At 29.1% G+C, this 17104-nt stretch overlaps 1 long non-coding RNA gene and 1 pseudogene across 2 annotated transcripts; both read right to left on the bottom strand.

Moving 5' to 3' along the window:
- Positions 1–1885: 1885 nt before the first annotated feature.
- LOC149499145 (uncharacterized) lies at positions 1886–7174 on the bottom strand. Of its 2 annotated transcripts, none has more exons than XR_016318832.1 (3): positions 6614–7174; positions 3306–3389; positions 1886–2650 (listed from the first exon to the last, which is right to left on the bottom strand). It is a non-coding gene; the product is annotated as an uncharacterized LOC149499145 (long non-coding RNA). The 2 variants fall into 2 exon arrangements; XR_016318836.1 differs by having other exon boundaries at positions 3306–3383.
- A 2126-nt stretch (positions 7175–9300) lies between these two features.
- On the bottom strand, positions 9301–17104 carry LOC149499144 (cuscuta receptor 1-like; annotated as a pseudogene).

Raw genomic sequence — 17104 nt, 5'->3', positions numbered from 1 at the left:
TGATTTGTTTTGGACTTGACCTTTATTAGACAACTAGCCTTATATATTAGGTATCATATGGAATTTAAGTGATTTTTTGTTAGTTATGAAGAATTTTATGGGAAAGTTATGAAGAATTTAAGGTTTTTTAAGAATTTTATTGCATAAATGTATATTACAGAAGTCAAGGCACAAAGCAAATTGCATGAATGTTGGTTAAATGCTATAAATGGACTATGGTTGAATTGTAAAATGAGATAGAACAAGCTATGATTGAGCTGTGAAAAGAACTATGAAAGAGTATGATTAGAGATGGAAGTGAGACGGGTATTTAATGGTATCGGATCTGGTCCGATCCGTTTGATAAGGGTACGGATGATTACAAATGAATTAGAGATGGATACGAGTAGTGAAATTACTACCCGTAATGGATACAGGTGGAGTATAGATATAAGATTCTAGGTACCTTCTAACCATTACAGATATAATAAAAGGTTTTGGCCATGGGTACCTGTGGGTACCCTATCTATTTATTAGCAAAAAAATATATTTTAAATAAGTTTAGGTTTGGATAATTTAAAATTTGTAGATACCTTACCCATTTAAGGAATACCTTAAACTCATTTGGGATAGATACAGGTAATAAAATTTTAAACAGGTTTGGATATAGATATTTAAATGGGTTTGGGACATATATTGGTAGTAAAATTTTAGATGGGTATGGATACGAATAGTTCAAAATTCGCGGGTACCCCCTCTCTTGCATCCCTAGCCATGACTGAGTTGTGAATGAACTATGATTGTGTTACGAATGAGCTATACCTTGACTGATGATGATATGAGATGATACTATGATGAATGCTATGCTATTTTATATAATGAGATGTTATGATGGGGTTGGAATAAAGTATGAACTTGTAATGTGCTATATAAATAAGATGAAATGTGATGATGATGGAATGCTTAGGAATAATCTGGTGTATGCCATTTTTGTCCCAGTATAAATAAATGATTGGTTTGTGAGGAAATGATTTAGTGTAGACTCCACAAATCACTATATGTAGAAGTAAACGTCATGTGAGAGAATGATCCGGTGGCCTGTGAAGGAATGATCTATGCAAACCCATGTACTCGTGTATGTAATAATGAGCTGTATGAGAATAATCTGGTGTATATCTAGCAGTGCCAAGACTTGAATGATGGTATGTGGGAGAATATAATGGTGTATACCTCATAGTGTCTGAATAAAAATAAAAATATAATGTTATATTTTGGCCGGTATAAAAATGATCTGGTGTGTATTCTAGTGTCTGAATTAAATAATATGGGAGTCTTTACTTTGTCTATCTTGAATCTATATGATAAATGATTGTGATTGCTTTAAGATGTGAAATGTGGGCTCACGCCTAAGAAAACGGCTCCGCATTGTATCGAAGCTCAAAGGCTCAAGGGAAGATGGAATGGATCAAGGCTAACCCGGAGAATACCAGAGAATAGAAGTCACCACCCAAGTAAAATCTGGAACAATTGCCATGTAGCGATTGAATTCCTCCAAAAGAACCCAACCGCTTAACCAGATTTTAGATAAGGAAGTTAGGTGCGGGCTTGTGAAGGTGTTAGGTGCCGAAGCCCACCCAGCTATAGCACCGGCCTCCACTTTGTTGGTTTATTTAGGTAAGGGTTGATTTTAATTTTTAACCCTTGTTACTATAAAAAAAAAAATCCTTTTGAAAGTATTTTAATTTTGAAACCAAAAGATCATTTTTCACATTAATAGGGCAAAATCGTAAACGTAAATAAATTAAACATCCACAACAACTAATTAAATATACAAAGAAAGGATGGACAAGAAAAGAATTACATCCCTAAATAGTTAACAAACCTACAACTAATTAATTACAACTCCTTTAAAAATAACGTGCAACTAATTGATTACATCTCCTTTAAAAATATCATACACTATTTAATTACATTCCCACAAATAATGAGTAAATAAATAAATAATTTAATCAAATAATCTCAACCATTCATCTAATAAATATACCATACAACCTTAATCATTCATCTAATAAATATATTTAATAACCAAATAAATTATGATACAAGTAAGGAATTAACACTAATTAAATTAAACCTATCATAACTCAACTAAAAAACATTTAAAATCAAATAAAACTAGAAGAAGGCCCGCACTTTTCACAAAGTGCTGTTTATAATTTATTTTTCAGCAGATTGCATTATTAAATTATCATGTTATAATAGAAATTGTAATGTTATTAATTTATATTAAATAATTGTATATCAACATATTTTTTTATTTAAATAAATTTGAAAACGATTTAAACATTTTTTAAGGCTTATAAATAAAATTTTTTGTTATCATTTATGTGGCTTTCTATGGTATAACCTACACCTGACAAAAGAGAAAACGTTGAAAGCCACTTGCAGGTGTTTGAAAATTTATGATACTATATTTGAAGCATAGTTGTCCAGGAAATCCATAGCTGTGATTTGAAGTAGCATAAGCAAAGCTCTGTTGTATGTTGATTGAGTTCTGGGTGCTAAAACTACCAGCAGAAACTTTCCAAGCTGTGTCTGAATGCTTTATCCCACCAACAGAAGTTCTCAAGTAATTTTCCTTCTGTAATCTCATAAAATAATCACGATATTTCTGCATAAGAGAGTTTTTCTTTCTGAGAATTTTCTTATTAATAATAGAGGATTTGTAGAGGACTATCTCTTGTGCTATTTAGTATTTCTTTTTTTTTTTTTTTTAAATGGATCTTATCCTCATTAGTTTTTTTTTTTTAAATTGTATTTATCAATTTATGAATAAATTATATAAAAATAAAATCGAAATTCACAGTATCCGAATATGAAATATTAAATAATAAGTAATTACAAACCCCTAAAGAGAAGCCTATAATAATCAAATTTAGGATATTTATCTCGTGACAGCAAAATAATTGAAATTTCTTTCTAGAAATCTCAAATTTATAATTCTGTTAATATCTAGAAATCTTCTAATTCGTCTAATTATTTAATTTAAATACTTCTTCAGCAAGCTTTCGCTCGTTGGACACATAACCACATTATCTTAAAGAAACCTAATAACATACGGAGAAAGAAAAGGTACTGACAAAACTCATTAATCTTTTTTCAGAAAGGTAAAAAAAATCATAATTTTGTAAAAGCCGATTAGTGAACTCAATATAACTCATTCCTTGTTCGTATTCAAACATTTTCTCCAAACAAATAAATGAAATCTGCGAATTAAAATAAAAGAAAATCTTATTAGGCAATGATTTTGATTAATTTAGAAATACCTTAAGTGGATCTTGAGTCAATATCACCCATACAATGGGAGATCAACAGGCAATGTCTCTACACTCAACCCTGTATCCCTACATCTTGAAAAAAAAACAATTTAATTTATAAAAAAATAAATTAACAAATGCAGAAAATTGAAAAAAAAAGTATGTTTATTTTCTTGGTCTAAATAACTATTCATACAATAGAAAATAATTGGATGTCAAGCAAATTACTCAAACAATTTGGTAATTAATTTTTTTCTTTTTCAATATATTCCTCTAATTCAAAAATCTAAGAGAATGTAACATATATGCATACATACAGCAAATAAGTTGTACATCAACACAATGATGAATCCAATTGCCAAAACTTAATTTCAACCCACTGAGCGGGTGGTTCCAGTGAATGTGATGTAGGAAGGAGGCGGCTATAAATCAACCCAACTTGAAAGCAAAATAATGAGAGGAATGAGAGAGTTGAAAACTCTTCAGTATAAATAAATATACATAAACAGATATTAGTATTTATTTTGCAGATAGGAAAATATTCAAAAAAATTCAAAGTTGTATTTATTTATTAAGAGAAAACAATATTTAACAAGATATATATCCAATTAAAATACAGAAAAGTAGAGAAAAAAAGAAAAAATTCCAAAAATTTCTAAAAGCAGGAAAATTAGAATGTTGAAAAAATAGAGCGTACGTCAATGTTTTTAAAACATCTTTTGCTTCTAGAATATATATATATATATATATATATATATATATATAGATTACATAAATTATGAAAAATAAAAAAATCAATTTGAAAAATCAGAATTAAGATAAATAAGAACAATATAATATAACAAAATGAACAACACAAAAATACGAGGACAATGCGTAAAGAATTATTACTGGTATGTAAGACTTGACAACAATGCTGAAGCCTTTTATATACCGGTCTATATCTGATAAACAAACAAGCAACTTGTACGTAAATAATTGTTACCTATACATAAGGCTTAACAACAAGTGTGTAAGCCTCCTCGTATCAGTATTTTTTTTATATAAACGAGTTTCAATGTTTTCCAAGGACAAAAACTTATATTCTTCAATTCATATTAATACTAAATTGATTTGATTAACTTACAAAAACTTATATTCTTCATTCATATTAATACTAAATTGATTTGATTATACACTACTTAGATTCATTTTTATATAATAAAAATCATATTTAAATGATTATTTACAATAGAGCAAATAGATTAAATGAAAAAAATAAAATGAATCAAAATACAACTCTATCAAGGAACTAAGGAGAGAAAAACAATAAAAATGGATTAAATAGATTGATTCTCTCAACTCAAAGAGTTATTTTTTACCTTCTATTGATTCTCAAATCGAATTCTTTGTAGGTTAATTAATTGCCGAGGTACCTTTTCTTTATCTTCTATCTTCTTCTTTTTTGCAAGGGTTTTTCTTTTTTTCTCTTTTTGCTGCATTTTTGCTCTCTTTTCCTACGTTTCTGCTCTCTTTTCCTTTATCCTCCTTTCACGTTTTTGCTTTCCTTTTTTTTTTTTTTGTATATATCATGCGACTGGGTTTTTAATTTACACCTTAGTCTTTGTATTCAATTATGTTTCACTCTCTTAATTCCACTCATATTATTCTTCACGTTTTCCTTTTTTTTTTTTTCTTTTTTTTTTCCTTAGTAGACTCCGCCTCAATTAATTAATCAAGGTAATCTTAATTAATCTTAATGAAGCTAACTCCTAATCATGAGCTAGGATTAACCTTTAACAGTTTTTAGAACCAACAATTTTATTCTCTACAAAAGCCCAAATATAGAAAAATTATAAACCGACCAATCCGGAAAATTACCAACATTAAATTAGTTAGAGAAATAAAGGATTTTCATCATCAAGCATAAGGGTAAAAATTAAGTGTTAACATGAACTATGATGATGAAATAATGATTGCCCCTTGATATGAAATATTGTGAATGAAATGATGATGATGGATGCTTATGATTATAAAAAGGTTATGATGTGAATTGTGATATATATATATATATATATAGTCAATAAAAACCATTTTACTCTTTTTTTATCCTTAAATATTAATAAAAATATTTCATTTAATGAACAATCAGAAATGTTATTAGAGAAAAAATAATTGTTTAAATGTATAAATTTAGAAATCTTGCAAACATTTTGAGATATCCAAAAAAAAAATAACAAGCAAACAAAATTGGACGAAGACTTATAAATAACAAGTGAGTACTTATTAATGTTAATGCACATATTTTTATAAATTTTGGTGAGACTTCTTCCTTTTCTCTAAGCCAAGTTATTTTTAAGTACATTTAATTTAGGAGACTGCTAGATGACATGAAATTTATTTTTATGCTCACTTATGTATGTGAGATTCAATTCCTTAATGCTTGTATTCTTATTATCATGTTTCTTAATGGATTTCTTCGTTTTACCTTCAAAAAAAAAAAAAAAAGGTCATGGAATTGATCAAGTTGTATTATTGTAGAATGCTTAATATTATATATGAGAAAAGAAATATTTATATTCATAATTTGGTATGTGGATGTTCGAAGAGTAATTTAAGTGGTAGAGACTAGTGCAATTAGACTATAGTCTAACTGGATATTAGTCCATATATGGCTTAAAATGGATTTAAGCCGCGACAAACATGAGCTGCACATGAATTTTAAGGTAAAAAAAAAAATATATATCTTGCTCTAAATTATATATATATATATATATATATATATATATATGACATTGTTGTAATATCCAATGTTCTGAGATCCTGAACCCTCAGTGAACTAATGAAAGTAGGAGTTCATTGAACCATAGAGTGCAGTCGAATTCAATACGGTACAATTGGATTTTTATATATAATATTTTAAAATGTATTTATTAAATAAAATTCAAATTATAGGTTAAACAAAACTTTCATATCAAATAAAAAACAATCTCAAATTTGGCTTTTTACAAAAAAAATTAAAAAATTATTAAATGATTTTATACAAAAAGAATAAAATATTACTAAATTTAATACTAAAAAAATTAATTAATTATCATAACAAATATTATAATTTTCACATGTGGCTTTAAATCTCGCCAGCATCATCAAACCAAAGCAAGATTTATAAGGAGTTCAATTTCGTGATCAAACTCCATAGAAAATACCATGTTGTAACAAATCCTCAAATTTCACAATTTCAGAACCTAACATCTCAAAGTCCTTCAATTTCTAAGCCTAAAGCCAAACTAATTTAAAGAATGCTGAATAGAATCAGAAATTACTAGTTTTCGATTTACCTTAGTGAAAAAAACAACCGGAAAGAGCTTGGCTTGCCGGAAAATCGAAGAAGCGAAGCTATCTAATCCTCACAGCTTCGATTTGCGCTATTGGAGGTCTGTTCGGTGAGAAGGAAATAGTCAGCGGCAAGAGAGGAGAATCCCAATAGCAGGCTTGCCGATTTGGGCTCGCCGGAAGTCGGAAAAGCGGGTCGGAGGAGGCTAGCGTCACCACAGGAGAGAGAGCATATATTCATCCAAGTCAAGCTCCAATCGGCGAAAGGGAGGCCGGAACTGAGGTCGCCAGTGTCCAGGAAGTCGATCGCCACCTAGCTTCGTCGATTTGGTGGCCGGAAACCTGATCGGAAAAGGGAGGGGGAAAACGCAGTCTGCGATCGAGAAGAGGAGGTTTCGAGCTTCCTTTTTCCTTTTTGTTGACTGTTTCTCTCGTATGTTCTTGATCGGGCTATATCTGGCCAGGCTCAATTGACTGGTTCGGTCAATTCAAATGGAAAACTTCAAGATTTTAACGGGTTTAATGCTTTATGCTTGGTTCGATCAACTTAGTTAGCGGTTTGGTTTGGGTTCTTCTAGGCCTCAATGTTTCTATAGTTTTCTTTTAAACTTTAGGCTTTTTATTATTTGATTCAATAATATTTAGTTTTAGATATTACTTTAATAACACAATGCTTAAGGCTTGGCCAAATCACGGTTCCTGGAACCGGAACCGCCGGTTCGAACCGGTCCGGAACCGGAACCGGAACCGGTGAGAACCGGAACTGGGACGAACCGGAACCGAAACCGGAATATTCCGGTTCGGTTCCGGTTCCAGATTTTCTGGAACCAGAACCGGCGGTTCCAGAAAACCGGTCGGAACCGGTTGGAACCGCCGGTTCTCCGGCCGGTTAGAACCGCCGGTTCGAACCGGTTCGAACCGGAGGTTCTTATAAACTGTCACACCAAAAAAAAATTAAAAAAAAAAGCTCCTTTTAGAGCAAAGAAACCCCAGTACCCCACCACTCTGTCCACCCAACCTTAGACACAATAAAATTATAAACCCTACGCCTACACCCTACAAAGGGACAACAGAAAAATGAAATAAAAAAATAAATACATATTCTTCTTATAATTATTGTTCTGAACGTTGTGTTTTTTTTTTTTAATTTTATTGTGAAATCTATTAATTATTCCTCCCAATAACTATAAACGGCTATATAACGGCTAATTTCAAGGGTATTTTTGAAAAATTAATTTTTTGGATTTATTATAAATACCTCATTTCATTTACAAATTCATTACAAAAAAATCTCTACTCTCTCTACTTACTCTCTCTACAATATTTTTTTAAATTATATTCAAACTTTTTTAAACAAAAAATAATTTCAGTTGAAGAATTTTTTTGTAAAAAATAATTATATTCAAGTCTTTAAAAAAATAAATTTAATTGTAGAATTTTTTAATTTTTTAGGTGTATTTTTTTTACAAATAACTTTCACAAATTTATTAAATTTTGAAAATCGGTCTTCAAAATTTAAAATTTAAAATTATGTGATTCGCCGGAAAATCGATCGGAACCGTCGGTTTTATCACCGGACCGGAACCGGAACCGGAATCGGAACCGTCCGGTTCCAAACCGGAACCGGAACCGGACTTTTTCGGTTCGGTTCCGGTTCCAGTTTTTTTGGAACCGGAACCGCCGGTTCTGGAACCGGAACCGCCGGTTCCGGAACCGTGGCCACCCCTACAATGCTATAAAATGGATTTTGTTTTTATTTTTAATAGGAAAGTCCTAAAACAATAAATACAACTTTTGATTTAAGATAAATAACTAATTTTAATTAAGATTTTTTATATAATTTTATAGTAGAGTTTTCGGTTTTAAATTTGGCATTCCAATGTGGACTTGGGCCCAATATGATCTTTCAGGCTAAAAAGATCCATTCCACATAGATTTAAAGAAAATTTAAATTTTTATTTGATTAATTAATAAAGTTTTAAAAATAAAATTATCGGGTATTACAATCACAATGCAATTTCTAGTTAAATTGGTTGAACCGACAGGTTTAGTCCAAAAAACAATGGTAATATATGAATTTTTAATTAAAAAATTTTTAAAATAAAATTTTTTTAATAAATAGTTAGTTCTAAATTAGAAAACTTATTTTCAAGTTTAGGCATATAAAATTAAAGAATATTTTATAATAAAAATTTAGACAATTTATTTGTTATGTTTGAATTTATATTTTATTTGTATCAATTAAAAATTTAAAAATTAAATTAATGAAAAATATGAAATGCGTTTAAAAGGTACTTTCCATCCCTCTCTCACCAAATATCCCTCTCGGTCTATTTAACATTGAAAAACACTAATAGAAGAGGTCAAATAATTCAATGCTCTTACCAATAATAGCATTTCTAGTAATAAATTTGAATCTGCTTCTTTCTTGTATTAACAAACTACAATAGAATATGTAATTCAAGCTTACAGGAGCCAAAAATTCAGGCTTCTCATGTGGTAATGAGAATTTTTCAAATGATAAGCAAACTCCTTGGAGAATTTTTGGTCTAAATGCTTGTCATAAACTCAGTAAATACATACCAAATCGAACTCACTGTTTTTTATTCATAAGCAAACTTCAAACCATGGCAAATCTAAAATAAGTTTTACCTATATGTATGGATACATCAACCACCACCACCATTACTTGTTAATGGAATAGACGACCAAATAACAACTTGGAGAAAGTATCATACACAAAGTAATAACATGACAACACAAACTGCTCAGTGTGATGAAAAAGCTTTCCTCGCCAATAAGGATTGACATGAAAAATAGTGATGACCCCCACAAAGAAAATTGCAAAAGATACTGAGAAGCTTACGAAAAAGACTAAATGGTCAATCTCATACCATTTTCCATCTTCCAGTTCTGCATGTGGCATTGGTGATAAATTCAGTGAACCGTGATTGCATTTTTTCTCCACCTGAGATCCGCAAAGAAATGGATTTCCCTCAAAGATTCTATTGTCGAAAGTACTCAAATGTCGTTCGTCTAGAATCCTACCTGATAAATTATTGTGAGCCACAAAGAATACCCCTAGGTAGTCTAGATCTGCCAGTCCATAAGGAATTTCCCCACTTAAATGATTATAAGACAATTCTATGCTCTCTAATGCTGTAAGATTCGAGAATGTTTCTGGAATCGATCCTATCAATTGATTATAGGATAAGTTCAAGGCATGAATCTGAAATAGCTTCCCTAGCTCAAATGGAATCTCACCTGTTAGTTTATTTTGGAACAAATCTAATCCAGACATGAGGTTGAGAATATAACCCTTCTAACTATAAGGCATATGTTTTGTAACAAACTCAATTTTTGGGTCGACAATGATATAATTTATTTGGTCTACATAAAAATGAGCTCCATCCAGGGCATCTCCACTAATGTAAAACCGACGGAAGCGCAAGGTGTAAACGTTATAGAGCATGTCACCAGAAATTAATTGTGTTTCCACAAATAATTGTGTTTCAAAGAGATCACCATCAACTTTCTTCCTTCCAAAGGAGAGATTGTATAAACAGTTGGGTATGGAGCCAGAAAAAGAGTTTCTTGAAAGATCTAAGAAGTTGACCTCATTTAGTTCACACAGCCAATTCGGAACGCAACCATTTAAATAATTTCCTCCCAATAGAAGAGCCCATAATTTTGGAAATGTACCGAATTTATTGGGAATGCTGCCTGAGAGGCTGTTATCTTTCAAGTTTAATACCAACAGTCCTGATTTGTTGAGAAAATCATCTGGTATTGATCCAGTCAACCTGTTACCTTGCAAATTTATATAACTTGTCTCTCTAAAGTCGAAAGGAATCTGGTTGAAACAAGAAGGCAATGATCCAAAAAAGTTGTTATAGGAGAGGTCTACGTAAATAGCTGAAAAAAATTCACATGATACTTCACCTCTGAAAGAATTATGAGAAAGGTCTACATGATCCAAGTTTGTGATGTTGTTCATCCAGTGTGAAATCTCACAGTAAAAGTTATTATGAGATAGCGTTATAATGTGCAAAGAAGTGCAACTCGAAATCATTTTCTCCGGTGCTTCACCTGAGAAGCTGTTAAAAGACAAATCCAAGCTTCTCAATTTACAGTTGTCACCGGGCGAGAAAAGAAAATCGCCTTGAAAATGATTTTTAGATAAATTGAGAAACTCAATGTTGGGAAACATGCTTTCGCCAATTTCTTGAAGCTGTCCATTGAAGGAATTATCCGAGACATCCAAACTAGAAATATTGAAGCTAGAGTAGGATGGTAGATGAAATGGACCAATGAAACTATTGTTCCTTAGGCTTAGTTGGGCTAGTTCTGTATTGTTGTCAAGCAACCAAACAGGAAACCTTCCTTGTATTTTATAATTGTTAGACAAGTCGACCATTTTTAATCTGAACTGGTGATAGAAAAACCCAGGAATACGAGAGAGATGTCAATTTTGAAGGCTAAGAACCTTTAACTGAAACGATGGAACCCAACCAGGATATTCTGTCTCAACCTCAATTTTGATGTCACTGAAGTCGACCACCTTAAGGTGAGAATGGTTAGCAAATAAGTTGAAAGAGAATGATCCATCAAAAAGGTTTTGTCTAAGATCAATGTACTTAGGGATTTGAGACGAGATATCCAAGATGAAGGAACAAGCCCTATGAAATTGTTGTTGGATAGAACCAAGTATCTAACTGATGTTTAATTGTGCGGACAAAGAGGAAGATTGCCTCCAAACATATTATAGGATAAGTCTAATTCTTCAAGTTGCTTCAAGTCACACAAACCTGTGAAAGCAATAAGATTAACCATCTCTAATGTGATTAAATTAAGTCTCCTCAATGTTGAATAAATAAATAAAAAATAAAACACGGGAATCAGATTTGAGTTGTTTTAAATTTCGTATGTGCACTTACCATTAGGCTATATTTTGGTATGAAATTTCACATAAATTTAACTAATCACTAAAAATTCAAGTCTGGTTAAAATTTAAGTTTACCTTACTTTACTCTCCACACCCTCCAAATAACTTCCGTTCAAACAAATGTAAGATTTTATCGGAGGAAAGTAGTTTTAAATATGAATAGAAACTAATATTTTAAGTTTACTAGTATTTTTAAATGTGGCTTGCATATGTTTATATGTAATCTTCTATTAAATTTTCTAATTAAGAAATTTTTATTTTTATTTTAATATTAGACTATTTTTAAATCTTAATATTAAGTTCAAATATTAGTCATCATTATATTATAATAATTATTTAAGGACTGATTGAGAACAAACATTAGTTTGTTTAATGTAATATAATCATTATGTGTAATATCCATATATTAAATAAAGAAATCTATCTTTATTAGTTGACTAATGAATCCATATTTGCTATGATTTAATTGAGTTTGAATTTATTTAATGTCCATATTAAATTACGTTTGAACAATCTATACCCTTTGTTCAGCATTGTATTTTTCTTTTTTTAGAAAATTTTAAGTTTTTTTTTTCTTATTTTTCTGCATTTTAATTGGCCAATGCAATTAATTTTTAATTTAATATGAATAATTGATAAATTTTAAAACTTAATTTAATCTAATCATTTAACCTAATTCAACTGGAACTTTAACTTTTAAATTTTGAATTATTATAGATATTTTAACCTAATCCAACTAAAACACTTATTATATATAACTCTTCACCTTCTTTAAAAGTAATTCATTTATTTATCATCTATTCTAAATAATTTGTGGACTTTTCTATCTTATTTTGGTCTTCCTCAACTGCGCCATCAATTATTGTATTTTTCTTTTTGTTTTTTTTTTTAGAATTTTGGTTTTAGTTGTTTGTATTTTGATTGGCCACATATTAAATTTTTTAAATCTCAAATAATTTGATTTTTTTGAACATATAATAAATAACTAACTATTAAATATTCTGTCAAAAAAAAAACTAAATATCAAATATTATTATAATTAAAACTTTATTTAAAATATTTCAATTATTTTTATTCTCAAAAAAAATTTATAAAAATAAAATATAATTCATAAATCACAAATATCAATTATTTTTATTAAAAACATTAACCAAAAAATATTATTAAAATGTTTAATAGTTTAATTGATGAATAAAAATTATTTGTATTTTTTATGAATTTATCTCTAACTCAAGCTCTAATATAATTATAGTGTTTAAATATGACTCTAATACATTCTATTACTTAAATCCTAATCAATACTATCTTAAACATCAAATTTAAATCTAAAGTATTGTGGAAATATTTTTTTTTTGATACATGGAAACAAAACAATTTAATTTTGATGTTTGTTAAGACGTTAACAAAAAAATATTATTAAAATATTTAATAGTTTAATTGACGTTTTTGTTTATTTATTTTATACTAATTATGTTAATGATATTAAATCTTAAACATATGTTAGTAGAAAAGAATTATTAATCAAAGTAATGAGACAATATATAAATAAAGACATAAACAAAAATCTCGTTTTTTATAATTAAAATTTATATAAAAACATTGAATAAAAATATTTCAAGAATTCTTCTTTCATTGTCTATTCTTTTTTAAAATTTCAAATAATTAATTATATTCTTTGAGATTTTAAATATATTTAATTACAAAATGTTTGATAATAATAATCATTCCACTAAAATATAAATAAAAATAAAAATAAAATTCTAGATGGTTCTCTCCTTTCATCCTTCTATTTTTTTTCTTTTTCTTTTAGAAATTTTCGGAATGTTATTTTATTTTTCTACAATTTAATTGGTTCTTGAATATATTTTTAAAATTTATTTATAATTATTTTAACTGATATATAGATTATTATGAGTTTGAAAATTTTAAATTATTTTATTTTTAATTAATAATTTTAAGTCAACTACATTTAGATAATATAATTAACCGCGCGCGAAGCGCAGATCGACGACTAGCTTAAAGATTAAAGCCCAAGACTAGTAATAATAATAATCAAATCCCTTTAATTCAAAAATGTTCAAGTCTTTTTTTCAGAGAAATTATATATATATATATATATATATATATATATATATATATATATATATATATATATATATAAAGTTATTCCTTATCAAAATAAATTATGGCTAACAGATAATTGCAATTTTGCAATCTTAAATATAACAAATAATAATAATAACTAAGTTCCTCTATTTTATTTTCAAAAGCCATGTAAGAATTTTCTGATTTATACCATAGATGTCCTTGACTCATTTGGTTAAGCCTAGTTTTACTCGTAGTGCGTTAAGTCTAAAGATGGTAGTAGTTCAAGTACCCGCTTAAAATACATTATCTGAACTTGAACCTGATTATAAATTAGATACCCAAACCCCTTTAGAAATCTATAAAAGATAATTCATTTGTAAAATATTGCAAAACAATTGCCAAACGCATTTACTGATCTAAAAAAGTAATTAAATCTTATTTATCAGCTACAAATGCTTAAATTAGAATTGAAACCCCTGAAGGATGAATTGCCTATGCAAATTAGTTTAAGGCATGCTGAAGCATGGTAAAACAATCGGTTCCAAAGATAAAAATCCTAGAAAAAGAAAAAGAGCAAATATTCAAGATGACCAACTTTTAGAAGAGCAAACTACGGAAGAAGTTCCTAACATGACTAATAAGTTTCCAGAAGAAACTCAGGTACCTGAAATCATTGAAAATAATGAAATCTCAATAAATTATTCATGTCTGGACAAAGGTTGAACCTATTTAAAATAAAAGTCGACGCAATTTTTGCATATAATGTAGTGCTAGATATTGTGAAAAATGATAGGTCTTATTTTTATAGTATTTTTAATTTACTTTTTATTAGGATTTTTAGTATTTTTTAATTACTTTGATTAATTTTTGTTTAGAATTATTTATGTTTTTAGTTAAGTTTTCTTGATTCTTGATAAGCTTGATTTGAAGGGTTTTTAGCGAGAAAATATCCAAAATTTGTATTAAAGAAGATTGAAGCTGAAAAATAGAGTTAAAAGCTTAACATGGCCAAGTCAGTAAATTACATGGCCTAGCCATGGCGTTACCATGAAAGCTGAAAATTGAAAGTGGGCCATATTTAATTATTTATCCCATGCAGATTTGAAATATAGGCGTGGCTTGTGCATGGAGCTATATGAGAATAATAGCAGACTTATCTTCTTTCAGTTTCAGCCTTATTTAGTTAAATAAGACTCCTGATTAGGAAGAAATATAACACAAAATCAGTTTCTTCCTAATTAGGCTAGCTAGTTTCTTAGTCGGATTCAAAGAGACCCTATGAAACCTATATGAAGAGAGATCACTACAACAATCCGATATCGAATCTTGGATTTGAGATCCTTGTTCTACTCTTTTCTTAGTTTTCTTATCTTGGACTTGAGTCTTTTAATTAGCATAATGTCATATATAAATTAGACTTGTCTAGAACCCGTATATGAGCCCATTCATAAATGAAACTAATTAAAATAAATATTTTTTAAAAATTATTCTCAACAATATCCTTTTTGTTCAGTGAATGACTAAAATATTCTCGTTTCAATAAAAAATTATTCCCTCTGTCCCATTTTGTAAAAAATATTTCTATTAATCTACAAATGGCTTTCTATATATTTGGGAAATATAAGATGAAATGTAAAGATTTAATTAGTATTAAATCCATTGTGGGAGGAGTTATTCTCATTCTACTCTATCTATATATTACATTGACTACTTTAAATTCTATTGTCATTAAAGTTAACGCTTTAATTTCTAAGAGCAAACGGAAATAGACAAAATAATAATAAAGGTAAATAAAATTTCATCTCCATTTGGAAATCGAAATAAAGGTAAATAAAAACCAAAATAAAGAAGAGAATGACATCAAATTCTTCACTGAAAATTTTAAAAGCATGTGTAAAATTAATTGCTTTATAAATTATGCAAATGTAATTTGCAATCAGTTCATCTAATTTACCGAATTTGATGGGAATGGGACCATTACTTTATAATAACATTTAGATGGGAAAATGAAAAATATTAAAAGATTAGCCATAAGCTAAGAAATCTTTAATATACTTATTTGACAAGGAGCCATTCAACCTGTTGTATTGTAAAGATAATGCTTTGAGAGAAGGAGGTGCCCACATATATGGAGGTAGAGTACCATTGATAAGATTCCCACTCAAATCTAAAATCTCCAAACTTTTAAAAGCTATAAAATCTGAAAAAAGAAAGTAAAAATAATTAAAATATCTAAGCTATTAAGTACTTAAATGGAATTTTAATCTTATGATACTAACGTAGATCATTTTTCCTAATAAAAACTTTATTCACTATAAATTTTACAATTTACTTATGATGATACTTAGATATCAAATGGTAGGAAAACTTGCCTGTACAAAACCTGCCTTTATAAATCTTGCTGGACCATACACCTAGATGAATAATTGGAAATATATATGGTGGTCCTTGATTTGTCTGTTTAAATTAGAGATTTAGTTATAGATAAGCTATGCACTTGGTCTGAAATCTGAATGATTTGTATGTATTTGGTCCCCTGGTTTATATACCTGCAGCCAATAAGGCAGCAACTTTGTACTATCTGTACCGTAATGGTCCACATGTGCAAGGCCTGGCCAAGCTTCTGTTCCGGACTTGGGAACTGAACTGGCAGTTGAACCAAACCGGTTCAACTGAAAAAAGAATTATGACCAAGACCAGAGAGGGTTAGAAGTTAGAACGTAGAGTGAAAGATTGAATTTTGTCCTTAAAAACCGGTTGGAAGCAGAGATTTTGGTTCGATTCGGTTGGGTTTATATGGGGCTGTGGTGATGTGAGCCGTCTTATTCTCCCACAGCACAGGTTCAGTTGTCATTTTGTGTCCCTACACGGTTTTGTTTTCAGCAAAATCTTAAAAATAAATGGAAATTTTTAACGAAGTCTCCTAAATATTTTCCTGGCCACTTGTTCATTTACTGCTCTGCTCCTTCGGCCCCACTGATGTAAGTTGTTAATAATAATATAATAATTTGTAGGATTAATTAAGTATTAAGTCCAAATGTTAAAAGACTTATTAAGTCCAAATGTTAAAAAAAAAAAAAAAAAAAGAATGATATACATGATATAAATATTTATTTTTTTCCTCCTTATTTTATCTCGTCTCTTGCATGCAAAGTGATTGAAAACTCAACTGTCAATGAGTATTGCTTTCAAGAGGAAAATAATATGATAATAAGCTAATAACATTCTGCAATCATATATGGAATCTAATATTTACCTTGTATTATATTGAATCTATTGCCACTGAGATCCAATTTTTTCAAGTTTTGCAAGCTAGCCAGCTCTGAAACATTATTACTATTGTTGTTACATTTAAAATATATATATATATATATATATATATATACTAAACAACAATAAGAAAAAATGAAAATGAAGGCATACCTTGACTAGGAACGGAACCTTCCATGAACATATATTTCAT

The sequence above is a fragment of the Jatropha curcas genome, chromosome 1, assembly GCF_041381405.1.
Source record: "Jatropha curcas cultivar XTBG-Jc1 chromosome 1, XTBG_Jcur_1.0, whole genome shotgun sequence".
NCBI lineage: Eukaryota > Viridiplantae > Streptophyta > Magnoliopsida > Malpighiales > Euphorbiaceae > Jatropha > Jatropha curcas.
Note: the sequence above shows the minus strand (reverse complement) of the source record. Positions and strands in the feature narration are given on the sequence as shown.